This window comes from Hyperolius riggenbachi, chromosome 5, assembly GCF_040937935.1.
Source record: "Hyperolius riggenbachi isolate aHypRig1 chromosome 5, aHypRig1.pri, whole genome shotgun sequence".
Taxonomy (NCBI): Eukaryota; Metazoa; Chordata; class Amphibia; order Anura; family Hyperoliidae; genus Hyperolius; species Hyperolius riggenbachi.
Window position 1 is genome coordinate 414,230,018 of NC_090650.1, and position 12,997 is coordinate 414,243,014.

Consider the following 12,997-nt stretch of genomic DNA (forward strand, 5'->3'; position numbering starts at 1 on the left):
AGATTATTGCTGACATTTTTCCGCATAAGGGCATAAGCGGTCGCACCAACTACGCTTCGCACTACGCGAAGCTTGCTTATTTTAATGCGTAGTCTACGTAATGCAAACGTAGCAAAGTTTCTGATTTCGTAGCCGTAGATTGCAAAGCGTATTTGCGTAATAATACGCAAAGTTCCAGCGTAGCGAAGTTGGCTGACTACGACCATCCCTGTTCTTCACTCAGGTGGTAGCCTGAAAGCATTACAACATAGAACTGAAAATTATCACTTCTCACCCTTTTTGCTATCACTTTAACTTATATATTACCTACTGTAAGACTTGATAGGTTATGTCCACAATCAGTCTCTATGCCTAAATTTAGTGCCGTGACTCTGAGCCCGGCCCACGGTCTTAACCTATAGACAATCCCCCACGTGAACAGGACACTTTATTTGTCTCCTGACTATGGTTACCCCCAGGTCTTAACGTGCAAGGCATACAGACTAAAGTAGAGTGTGCAATAACCCCCAGAGCCCCACTGAGGCGAGTATCTACAGAGTTCAAGAGTTCACAAGTGTCAAACTGTAATAGTACCTTGATGATGAGGCCCACAATGGTGACAGGCAGTCAGCAGATCCAGTGACAGGTAATGGTTGGTCCAGACAGCAAGCAAGAGTGTTCAGGTAACCAGCAAAGGTCAGTCCAGGCAGCAGGCAAGAATATCCAGGTAACAAGCAAAGGTCAGTCCAGGCAGCAGGCAAGAATATCCAGGTAACAAGCAAAGGTCAGTCCAGGCAGCAGGCAAGAATATCCAGGTAACAAGCAAGGTCGGTCCAGGCAGCAGGCAAGAGTATCCAGGTAAAAAGCAAAGGTCAGTTTAGGCAGCAGACAAGAATGGTCGAAAACAAGCCAAGGGTCAAATTCCAGATAAACAATATTAGTAAGTGCGTACCCAGCAACTAGCCACAGCTATGCTATCACGGGTGATGACTGGGAGCACTCAACACATTTAAATACAACTCTCATCCAATCAGTGGCCAGCCACACTCCGCACATCCAATCAGACAACAGTACCCTGCCTAAGTATCAGCTGAAAATATCAGCTGACACTGCGCTGTCAGCTGACCCAACGCTGTCAGCTGCCCGAAGTCAGCTGCCTACTGTTTACCTTTGTGGAGGACATACTGAGAACATGCCCTCCGCCAATCAGGAAGTGCGGTCTGTGTCCCAGCCTGCACGTCATCAGCGGGGAAAAAGCAACGAGACCCAGAAGTAGAGGTCTCAGCCCGGCTCTCGGCGCAACTTTCAGCATAAACAGATAAGTTCCTTACACCTACACTGTATGTCCTTGTATTGTTTTTGTTCGTGTCTGTTAAGCAACTGCCAAGTCAAATTCCTTGTGAGTACAAACTTATTTGGCCAAATAAAATTGATTCTGAGCTGGAGCAGGACGCAGCGTCAGCCCATCCCAGTAAGTCTGCAGCGAGAATAGTGCAGTGGAGCTAGAATGATGAAGTCATCAGAAGATTCAAAACGATATCTTTGAGTTATACTTTGTAAGTTTTAAAGTAAACCTAGTCAAAGAAAATCTAAAGTCTAATTTAAAAAATGAGGTGAACTTACTTACCTGGGGCTTCTTGAAGGCAGTCCCCTGGAGTCCTCCTGTGCCCATGACGGTGGTCCAAGTCCCAGAAGCCAGCAGTGGCGACCCTGCTAAGCTGGCTAGCCATGTTCATTGCACTCATTGCACTCCCATGATTGGGAGCATTCTTAATGCGTGTTCGCTACTGCGCATGTGCAGAGCGCTCTTGGCTGCAGGAACGTGATCAGGGTGAGTGCAGCTCGAGGCAGCGCATGCACAGTAGCCGCCAACTGGCGGCGAACGGCCAGCTTTGAAGGGTGGCTGCTGCTGGCCGTAGGGACTTGGACCAGCATTGTGGGCACAGGAGGACTCCAGGGGGCTGCAAGAAGCCCCAGGTAAGTTCAACTCATTTTATTTTTAGACTTAAAGGAGTCATCAGTCCGCTCCTGCCCACGTGACGGTGATTGAAAGCACCGCTCGCGCTGGCGCTCTACAGGCCCAACCTGGAGGTTGCCCTGACGTCATCGCCGGGGACCGGGAGTGAGCTGCGGCGAACGGCTGCGGGGAGAGCTACGACGAGGAACATGCTGGGAGCTTGGGGCTGGAGGAAGCCCCCGGTAAGTAGCACTTATTTTATTAATTTTTCCCTGATGACTCCTTTAAGTCTCCCTTTAAAAGAGGGTCAGGAATGTCAATGAGAGACTTCCTTGGACCTCGGAGTTCTTTTACATTGCAAAGCTGCAGTCCTGTGTCATTTAATATTTTCTTAGTAGAAGGATTTGCCAAGTTTGTGCGAGCTCCTCTGCCAGCATTGTCTACAGCTATCCACACCACACCGCCATCAGCTTCCAGAGCTGTCCAGAGTAATTTATTTCATTATGTTGCTCTGGACTTTGTGAAGGGAAAGCAGCTTGTGTGATTGGAAATAATACAATCGGAGTCTCGGGAGAGGTCAGATACCCAATCCATACTTACAGGGATGTAAAAAACATTCACGAGACCAGCTGCATTCCAGCAATGGTGAATGCTAACCGTGGCTGTGCTGGGAGGATTGGTGGCACTTCGCCACGTTACAGATCCAGCCAGCTGATTGGGGGGGGGGGGGGGGGGGTCTTAAGAGGCGCCTGCGGGCTACAATTAAGTCCAATCCAGGAGCTACTGGTGCACCCGCATTTAGGGTGTGGCCAACCATGAGATATGGGGCAATTTTTGCAAACTGATTTTTGTGGTATAAAGAAAATGTTTGTTAAAGTGACACTTCCACCAATTCTCCACTGAAAAAAATTGCTGGACATTTGCCCCTCCCTCTATATTGTACCTAGAAAAGATGTTATACTGCATTACCTTTTCCACCTCCCACCATTGAGGATGAGGAAGAATGCCCAGTTTTACCAGAGGTTGGGTAATTCACATATTAAGGGGAAGCTGATAAGTTCCTAGCTTTGCCCCCTGAAAAGGGACCCTGCTCTGAAATGATGGGTATGAGGATCAGGGAAGCACCCGAACCATTCAAAGGCTTTTATCTACTGATGTAAGTATCCATGTTGCCATTTTGATTTATGAGATGGGATAATAAACTGCCTGATGCTGCTTTCTTATCTTATCCTGTGAGTTACAGCAGATCTCTAATGGAGGATAAACTACACACAGACACCATGCTTTGCTTTCTCTCAGGAACACACACAATTTTCTTTTCTTTTTTCTGCTCTCTGAGAAAACTTTATTTAACACTTCCTGGTTACCAACCATTGTCACATGACTCTGGATCAGTGGATAAGCTGTATAAGGGCATATAAATTAGCACAAATTTTAACAATCTAACTTCTCTCCTTACTTCAAGTGTACTTTGAACAGTTACTTACGGAGTAGAAGAAGAAAGTCCTGGGAACGACAGTGAGCTGGAAGAAGATCAGGAAAGCCTCTGGACCATCCAGAGGATTCCCACTTCTGAGGTAAGAGTCCATATTTTACTCAGCTTCACCATCACAGATTTGCTTTAAAGGATACCCGAGGGGACATGTGACATGATGAGATAGGCATGGGTATGTACAGTGCCTAGCACACAAATAACTATGCTGTGTTCCTTTTTTCCTTTCTCTGCCTGAAAGAGTTAAACATCAGGTATGTAAGTGGCTGACTCAGTCTTGACTCAGACAGGAACTGACTACGGTGTGACCCTAACTGATAAGAAATTCCAACTATAAAACACTTTCCTAGCAGAAAATGGCTTCTGAGAGCAGAAAAGAGATAAAAAGGGTCAATAGTTCATAGATTTTAGCTCTGGCATACTTCAATGAATGTGTCATTGAGCAAAAACAATAAAACAGTTAAAACTTAAAAAGTTGATTTAAACATACAATTAAACTGTGGAATATCTTAAAAAGTCAGTTTTAGGAGGAAGATAGATACAATTGTTTATTTCATTAGTTTATTTTTGCCTCGGCTGTCCTTTAAAGCAACCCTAAAGTGAGGGGGAAAAAGATACTTAGATACTCACCTAAAAAGAGGCAAGACTCTGGACCCCATAGAGCCTTTACAGTCCTCTCTACATGTCCTTGTTCCAGTGCTGTCCCCTTGTGAAACTATTGGACCTGCAGATTGAATACATCTTTGCCCTTCTGGGGCACCCTTTAGAAGTATTTGTGCCAGAGTACTAAGTTCCGAAGACAAGCAGATCGATACTACGCACACATGAGATCCCGGCTTGCGCATGTGCAGGATGGATGCACTCGTTGTCACGATCTACATCTGCTGGTAACATCATGAACTCTATGGATGGACTTCCTATGTCTCACCAGCAGATGTCACCAATCTCTTCAGGGATTGTGCAGCCTGAACTGCTCTCTGCCCACCAGCAGAGGTCTCTATTTCCAGAAACATTTCTGTTAGACTGCTAATGAAGGCAGGTCTGGGATCACATGGACATTGTCACCTGACCTCCCAGCACACTATTTAACCAGCTTCAGCAGACCAGTTCAGTGCTAGTTCTTCAAGCCTGTTTCCTGGACCTGATCCCCGAGTTCTAGCCTTCCCTGCTTTGTTCTTGTTACCTGCCGTGTATGACCTTTTTGCTATTTCCTCGACTAATCTTTTGCCTAAGCGATTATATCTCTGTATGATTTCCTGGTTTGACTCTGCTTGTATGACTATCCGTTGCCTGTCGATATCTGCTTTAGTCGCCTTGTGTATGTATATATTGTATATAGTTTATGTGTATATATATTAACCAGGTTCCAGGGTTTAGTGTGCACACTAGTGATATATGCTTAAGGCTGCCTTGCATATTCATTATATGCAAGGAGCACTTAGTGCATATATATCCCTGACTATTACTAGTCCTGTGTATGGTTTCCTTTTTGCAGTTGCATCTTTTCTTTTTTTTGCCCGGTTTCCGTGCATGAAGCTAATGTACGTTTGATGCTATGTGCTTAATTTATGTTGCAATAAACCTTGTTGTTTTTCCCTATTCCTGGCCTGAGTCTTGGTGTATTTCCACATTAGTGACTAACCTGCAATTCCTATGCACTGCATGTGATGTTTTATGTTACCAGTGCATTGGTATCGTAACACTCGTCTTCAGAAGCACTTGGGGATGCGAGTGCCTCCAAAGCCTTCCAAGGACTTCCGAGGGCGTGAATTATGAACGGGGGACAGTGGGGGAACGAGGAGACAGAGAGAGAGATAGGACCGGAAGGGCTCTATATAATCCAGGGCTTTTCCTCTTTTTAGGTGAGTATATAAGTGGGTTTTTTTAGGTCACGTCAGGTTTAGGGATGCTCATTCGGATTCCGCGGAAATGCAATTTCCGAAATTCCGATCGGAAATTGCATTTCCGCATCGGTATGCGGAAATCGGTAATGCAAGTGCAGTAGGCGGATTTCCGCCGGAAATTGAGGAAATTTCCGTTGGAAATCGCGGAAATTCTACCCGACTTTAACATCGATTTTATCAAAAACTATAAAGTCTTTTTGAAAAAATTTTTTTGCATCTTGTTCACAAAATTTGGTTTAATAAACCCTGAAAATTTGGTGTTTCTAGGACTTAAGGGGGCTTTGCTATTAACCGCTAAAGTCGGCGGATTTTTACTGTAATGTAAAATGCAGAAAATCTGCATCTGCCTATTTTCTGCATTTACATTACAGTAAAAATCCGCCGACTTTAGCAGTTAATAGCAAAGCCCCCGTAAGTCCTAGAAACACCAAATTGTCAGGGTTTATTAAACAGAATCTTCTGAACAAGATGCAAAAAATTTTTTCAAAAAGACCTTATAGTTTTTGAGAAAATCGATGTTAAAGTCGGGCGGAATTTCCGCGATTTCCGGCAGAAATTCCGCCTTGGAATGCGGAAATTGGTAGCGGAAAGCGGAATCGGTAATCGGTACATGACGGAATGCGGATTTACCGCGGAATCGGAAATTGGCATTCCGACCATCCCTAGTCAGGTTTACTTTAAATTGATTTCTTTGCTTTAAAATATTTATTTACAGCCTTAAAACTACTATCACAAAAAATTGTAGCAAGACAGCATTCAAACAGTTAAACACAGCACTTTGTTCAGCAGTGGAAAGCCCCTTCAGCTTATGATCCGCATCCAAAGAGGAAATAACATTATCTTTTGTTTTCATTCCTCAGTTTCTACAATTAGTTACAGCTAGCCACAGAAGTGAAACAGAACTGTAATGAGCTGGCAAGCAGAGACAGATGAGAAATGTGCAATATCTGCTGTGTTTATATATTTAAATCTATGAATAAAATGCAATGACAGCTTTCAGAGCAGATAAACTGTACTATATGCACAAAAGCAAATATGGTAACTGTATGGGTAATAAAAAGTAGGAAAACACATTTTTATTGAATATTATATCAGTTTTATTCCACCTTAACCACTAAAGGCAAACTGGATGAGTATTCTCACATACAGTATTTAAATGGCGGTGCGCACGCATGCACGGGGCTGCGGACCCCGGCGGTTTTCCATTTCAGCAATTGGGGAAGGGAGACAAGGCTTCCCTGAATCAATCGCAGAGCCTGTAATGAATGGACATGACCCCGATCAGGGGCCATGTCCATTCATAAGAATGAACGTGAATTAAATTGAAAACAAACAAACAAACAAAACACTTCCTGGTAAATCAAGAGTTGAATTACATACCACAGTTTTTTTTTAATAAAAAATGTAATATAATTAAATCACTTCCAAAGCCCCCAGCCCAGTTACCGAGCAAACAAATTGGAAAAAACAGTAAAAAAAAAGCCATAAATAGTTGCCTTAGGGACTTTTTTTGATGGGACACAAACAAAACACTTCCCCGTAAACCAAAAGTTGAATTACATACCACAGTTTGTTTTTTTATTAAAAAATTTAAAATAATTATATCACTTCCAAAGCCCCCAGCCCAGTTACTGAGTAAACAAATTCGAAAAAACAAACAGTAAAAAAAAAGGCATAAATAGTTGCCTTAGGGACTTTTTTTGGATGGGACACAAAAAAACCCCAGAAAAAAATACACCTTTATTTCCACATAATATTTTGATGCCATACATTGTACTAGGAACATAATTTAAATGTTGTGATAGCCGGGACTAATGGGCAAATAAAATGGGTGTTTTTTTTATAGTAGCATTGTTTATTTTAAAACTATTGGAGATTGAATTGGAGAAACAGTGTATTTTTTCTTTTTTGTGTATATTTGCCTATATAAAATGCATAGAAAATAAAGTAATTACTGAAAACAAGTATTGCTCACAAAAAGCTTAATTTGTTGCAAAAAAAACCAAGATATAGATCATTTACGTGTGATGAGTAGTGATAAAATTATTGGCAAATAAATAAAAGGAGCACTAACGGGAAAATTGCTTCCGTCCAGAAAGTGAAAACACTACGGGCTGAAGTGGTTAAGGAACCGGCACAGTTATAAAAAACAATCCCTGACACTGAGAGCTGCACAGAACTAGGAAAACATTTGTGTCTGGTTAGGCTGTATTGAAAAAAAAATGAATTATAAAAATTTTGTGAATTCTGTTTTTTTCTTTTTATTCTTGACTCAGTGCCTAAGTAAGCGGCTGACTGAGCATGGTGGGATGAAGGGATGGGCCGTCTCCACAGAAGCACCTCTCCAGCCCTCTCTGCGCTGGATGTTTGTATTGGAGAGGTGACCCCGCGCTATGCGAGGGCGAGGAGAGCCCCACTTCCTGGCCGGGATCCGTTCATCAGCCCCGTCATCAGATCCTGAATTATGAGCTTATTAGAGAAGGGTATGGGAGACGCAGGCGGACGGGGAGCGCTGCTGTTGGTACAGACATAGCTGCTTGTGCAGATGGAGCAGATAGGCGCACAGGGGCCAATGTCTTCCGGAAGCTTCAGTAACGGCACCTATGGGAAGCAACATTTGGCTTCCACTGACTCTTCTGTTACTTCTTCCCTGACCTCTGGTATTTACAATTCTTGTTGTGATTTACTTAATCCTGTCTTGTCTCAAGCAGAGATCTCAGTGGGCCTAAAGGAAACCTTGCTATTCATTTAAAGGGAGATGACACTTTCACAATAAAATTGCCGTAAAAGTAGATCGGCGCTAATCAAGTCTTTTTGTAATTTAAAGTGAGGCGTCAAAGAGCACAAAAAGTAAGTTAAATACAGCAGAGACTCTGTTATCCGAAATTCAGGCATCCGGAAGTCTCAACTAACCAGCATGCCTGAGGGATAACAGGACCTCTTTGGGGGGGGGGGGGGGGGCTTCCTGAGGGTGCTGGCAGGCTTTAAAATACTTATCGAGGTTCCAGCACTGTCTGGCAGTCTCCCTCTATCTCCCCGCGGGCTCCTACCAGCTTCCGGCATCTGTGTACAGACGCTGGTGCGCACATGACCCAATTCAAGTCAGGTGACACTCCGGCTTCCATGCCCTGGGGAAGCTGGAAAGCCACTCAGAGCCCTGAGGAGGTTCAGGGAGACTGGCAGACATCGCGTATTTCAGGAGGGAGGTCTGTGCTATTTTGGCCGGTTGCTCAAGCAACCGGCAAGCACATGTATCCGGCATCTCGCGATCCCCGCCGGTGCCGGATACCAAGGACTTACCACTGTACTTACTTAAGAAGAGAGAAGCCTCTGGATCCTATGGAGGCTTCCTACGCCATTCTCCGGTCCCCCATTACTGAGCGTGGACCCCCCAAAGATTACTGACCAGGGTTTGTTGGTAGGAACATCGGGGCCGCCGCCTCTTAAGGCACAAGCATGGCCACGCTTGAGCCAGAAGAAGAACAAGGACTTCCATGGTCCGGAGCAGCCGTGGTGGACTGGAGGACATTGTGGGAGGCCTCTGGAGGATTCTGAGCATGGGCATAACAATCACCCCTGCAGCCCTCACCACTGCGGGGGGTGGAGCCTTTGCAGGCCTGCTCCTCCTCTCTCTACCCACCAGTGCAGATGCAGCCAATAATAAGTAAATGTCTATGTCATTGTTAATGAAGACCTCCCCATTCTCTCACAAAAGATGTCGCCTGCCACCTCCTCCTGCCCTGCAGAGTGGCGCAGGGGGCGGGTGTGTATTTACCTAATTCCTCCTCCGTACTTTACTGCTGAACACCTTCTGTGGCCAATCACCAGCTCCTGAACATGTGCCCAATGCAAATCATGAGATCAGTTGCCGGCAAAATGGCCACAGAAGGTGTTCAGCTGTGAAGTAAGGAGGAGACCTGCTGCACTTGGAAGTATGTAAATATACACCCGATCCCTGTGCCACTCTGCAGAGGAGGAGGAGGTGGCAGGAGCAGCTTTTGAGAGGAGATGGGGCTGTCTTTTAAACATAAAAAATAGATCAATGAGAGTAGAAAGGGATAGGAGAGGAGGCAGTAGCGATCAATGAGAATGGAGAGGGATGGAAGAGGAGGCAGTGGGGATCAATGAGAGTGGAGAGGGATGAAAGAGGAGGCAGTGGGGATCAATGAGAGTAGAGAGGGATAGGAGAGGAGGCAGTGGCGATCAATGAGAGTGGAGAGGGATGAAAGAGGAGGCAGTGGGGATCAATGAGAGTAGAGAGGGATAGGAGAGGAAGCAGTGGGGATCAGTGAGAATGGAGAGGGATAGGAGAGGAGTCAGTGGTGATCAATGAGAGTGGAGAGGGATGGAAGAGGAGGCAGTGGAGATCAATGAGAGTAGAGAGGGATAGGAGAGGAGGCGGTGGTCGGTGGAGATCAGTGACAGTGGAGGAGGAAGTATTGTTATTAATAATCCAGCAAATGCCTGTGAAGTACTTAAAGGCTTCTGATGGATTCATTAAACTGCCAAGAATTAGCAATTGGGAGAGCGTGGCTAATAAAAAGGATTCACTAAGTGCTTTTAAAAATAAAAAAATCCCTGAGAACCCCCCTATGAGAAGATGGGCTAGTCCTAAATCTGTCAGTAATGTCAGATTTCTACTACTTACTGTAAGTGACAGCAACATAGGAGAAAAGTCATTTATGGCTCATTTTACTCTGGAATAAATGTACTTCTTATTTGTGTGTTTTAAATTTTAAGATTTTCGTGACAGTTTCTCTTTAAGTCCTTGTACACAAGAGTTTATTTATCTGTCCCACATACTACAGTTGAAGCTAAAAAATAATGACTGAGCATCCTATGTGCGTCGCTCGCTGTAACCCGTTAGCCCTGATGGACACAATAGGTTTCAGATGTGAGGACAGGACGGGATGACAGATGGGAGGGAGGACGGGGAAGTTCAGAACGTTCATCTGCAGCCGCCTCTATGGAGTACAGTTGCAGCTGGAGCAGTAAAAACGAGGAAAGCAGCTTTTCACAGACAAGGCATGTTATTATACATTCTTCCTGCGATTTGTCATTTTAGGGTGGTCTATCAGCCTCATCACTTAACAGATTCTGTAATGAACATTTCTCAGTAAATCCATAATCATCTGTGACTAATAATACTATCAGATGACAGGCTGAGATAAACTTTGCACAGCGGCTGAAAAAAGGGCTGTGAATTCTCCCACTTTCTGTGCAAAGTGCTGGCGTCACTGGCAAGATGGAAGTAAAATAATTCTGCACATTTTGCCAGTTTTCTCTATCAATTAATTGTGGTGAAAAAATGTGTGCGTTTTTCTGCAGAAAATGCACACAGAAAACTGAAAGACAAGTGTGACCCCTGCCTCAGGCTAAGTCTGACACTTTGATCACCACCGCCCCATCCTCTGTCATTTAGATATTAAAGAGAATCTGTACTGTCCGAATTGCACAATAAAAAACATACCAATCGAGTCACTGTGATCTCCTGGGTCCCCCTCTGCCGTTTCCGTCACTCCCCGGCGCACTCCAGGCTTTTAATCGTCAATTTTAGGCAGTGTTTACAAACAAAAAACATGGCCGCTAACCAGGAAGTGATGTATGTATATATATATATATATATATATATATATATATATATATATATATAATGTTACAGTATACAAGTTTTTATTACATTGTGAATTATCTGCACTCCGGTCTGGGATAAGCAAGTGACAGGCAGCAGCTCCTTCCCCCCTCAGCCTCACAAACTCAGAAAACTGAGAGCAGAGACCTTTCTGTGAGGGATGAGCAAAGCACACACACAGAGCCTGCAGGGGGTGTGCATAACTTGTCCCTATCACAGCAGAGGCAGCCACTTCCTTCCTGGGTCGACAAAGCTTGACAAAGAAAAGAAGATGAGATATAATACAGAGACAGTGCAACTAGAAAAGGCTGCAGTAATCCAGACCACATTAGAACAGGTATAGGAACTTATAGGATAGAAGAAATAAGGCTGAACATTTTGTTACAAAGTCTTTTTAAGTGGGCGCATTCTGGCTCGTCACTAAGGGTGCCGTTGGCAGGACTAGTCCGGCACAGCGTCATCCTATTTGGATCAAAGTGTCAGACAAAGTCAATAGTGGTCTAATTTGTTAGAGGTTTAACAACATTGTTACCTAAACTGCAGTATATTAAAGCAACCACAAGATGTCACTGTCTGTAAAATGATGCAATCATCTCTATGGTATTGTGATTTCCTGTATTCACACTGTGTTCCTCTCTGTTCTAAGTAAGCTGCATTTCCTGATGATGGTGTATGATATAGTGACTGGATAGTGTAATGGTTAAGCGCTCTGCCTCTGACATAGAAGACCTAGGGTCAAATATCCGCTCTGCCTGTTCAGTAAGCCAGCACCTATTCAGTAAGGAGTTCTTTGGGTGAGACTCCCTAACACTGCTACTTCCTACCGTGTGCGCTGTAGTGGTTGTCTCACATGTGCTTTTTTTTTTTTAGTCCGACAGTCAAAAAAGCGCTATAAAAATAAAAGGAATTATATATCTCTTATATTTTTCTTTAGTACTAAGTTACTTGTTATACTGGGTGCCTATCTGCATGTACAGAACATTCTGCTCCATCAGAATTGAGCCCTATGACATACAGTATGTTTGGCTGGTTTCTTTCTTTGACTTTAGACAAATACAAGACAAATAACATTTATATTGCGCTTTTCTCCTTGCGGACTCAAAGCGCCAGAGCAGAGTAGCAGCCACTAGGGCGCGCTCTATTGGCAGTAGCAGTGTAAAGGAGACTTGCCTAATGTCTCCTACTGAATAGGTGCTGGGTTACTGAACAGGCAGAGCCGAGATTCGAGCCCTGGTCTCCTGTGTCAGAGGCAGAGCCCTTAACCATTACACCATCAGCAAACTGCTTTAGTCATGCTTCCTATAGAAGGTAATGTAAAACACTATTCTTTGCACATTAATGATAATTATTACTCTTAATGTACTCAGTTATGGGAGGAAAACATCTAACAAAACAGCCAAACCTTAAAGAGGAATTGTAACCAAGGATTAAACTTCACCCCAATCAGTAGCTGATACTCCCTTTCCCATGAGAAATCTTTACCTTTTCTCTAATAGATCATCAGGGGGGTCTGTATGGCTGATATTGTGGTGAAACCCCTCCCACAGTGTGATGTCATGACCATGGTCCTGACAGTTTGCTGTCTGCAAACCTTGTTGCATTGTGGGAAATAATGGCTTTTTCCAACTGCCAAGCAAGCAGTCTCTCCCTGTGTATAAAACGCTCAGTAATGAACATTCCGTACAGATCACCTGGCAGCACTAAAGATGTCACCACCAGTGATACATTTCAGAATGTAAATCAGGGAGAGGGAAGATTTTACACTGGGCAGACACTGACTAAATCATCTATAAATGAATATTGTAAAAAATAAGACATTTTATTCATTATGTCATTTTCACAACAGTTCATTTTTAATGAGACATAAGCCAAAACGCTGATTTTTTTTTTTTGCCCATCAGAACTCGCTAGGAAGGTAACGGATATCGCAGGCAGCTCTTCCCACCCAAACTGGAAGGTCACCAAAACTACAAGAGGATCAGCTCGCCCTGTGAATGTCTGACGCTGATTATTGGAAGACAGCGTTTCATGGG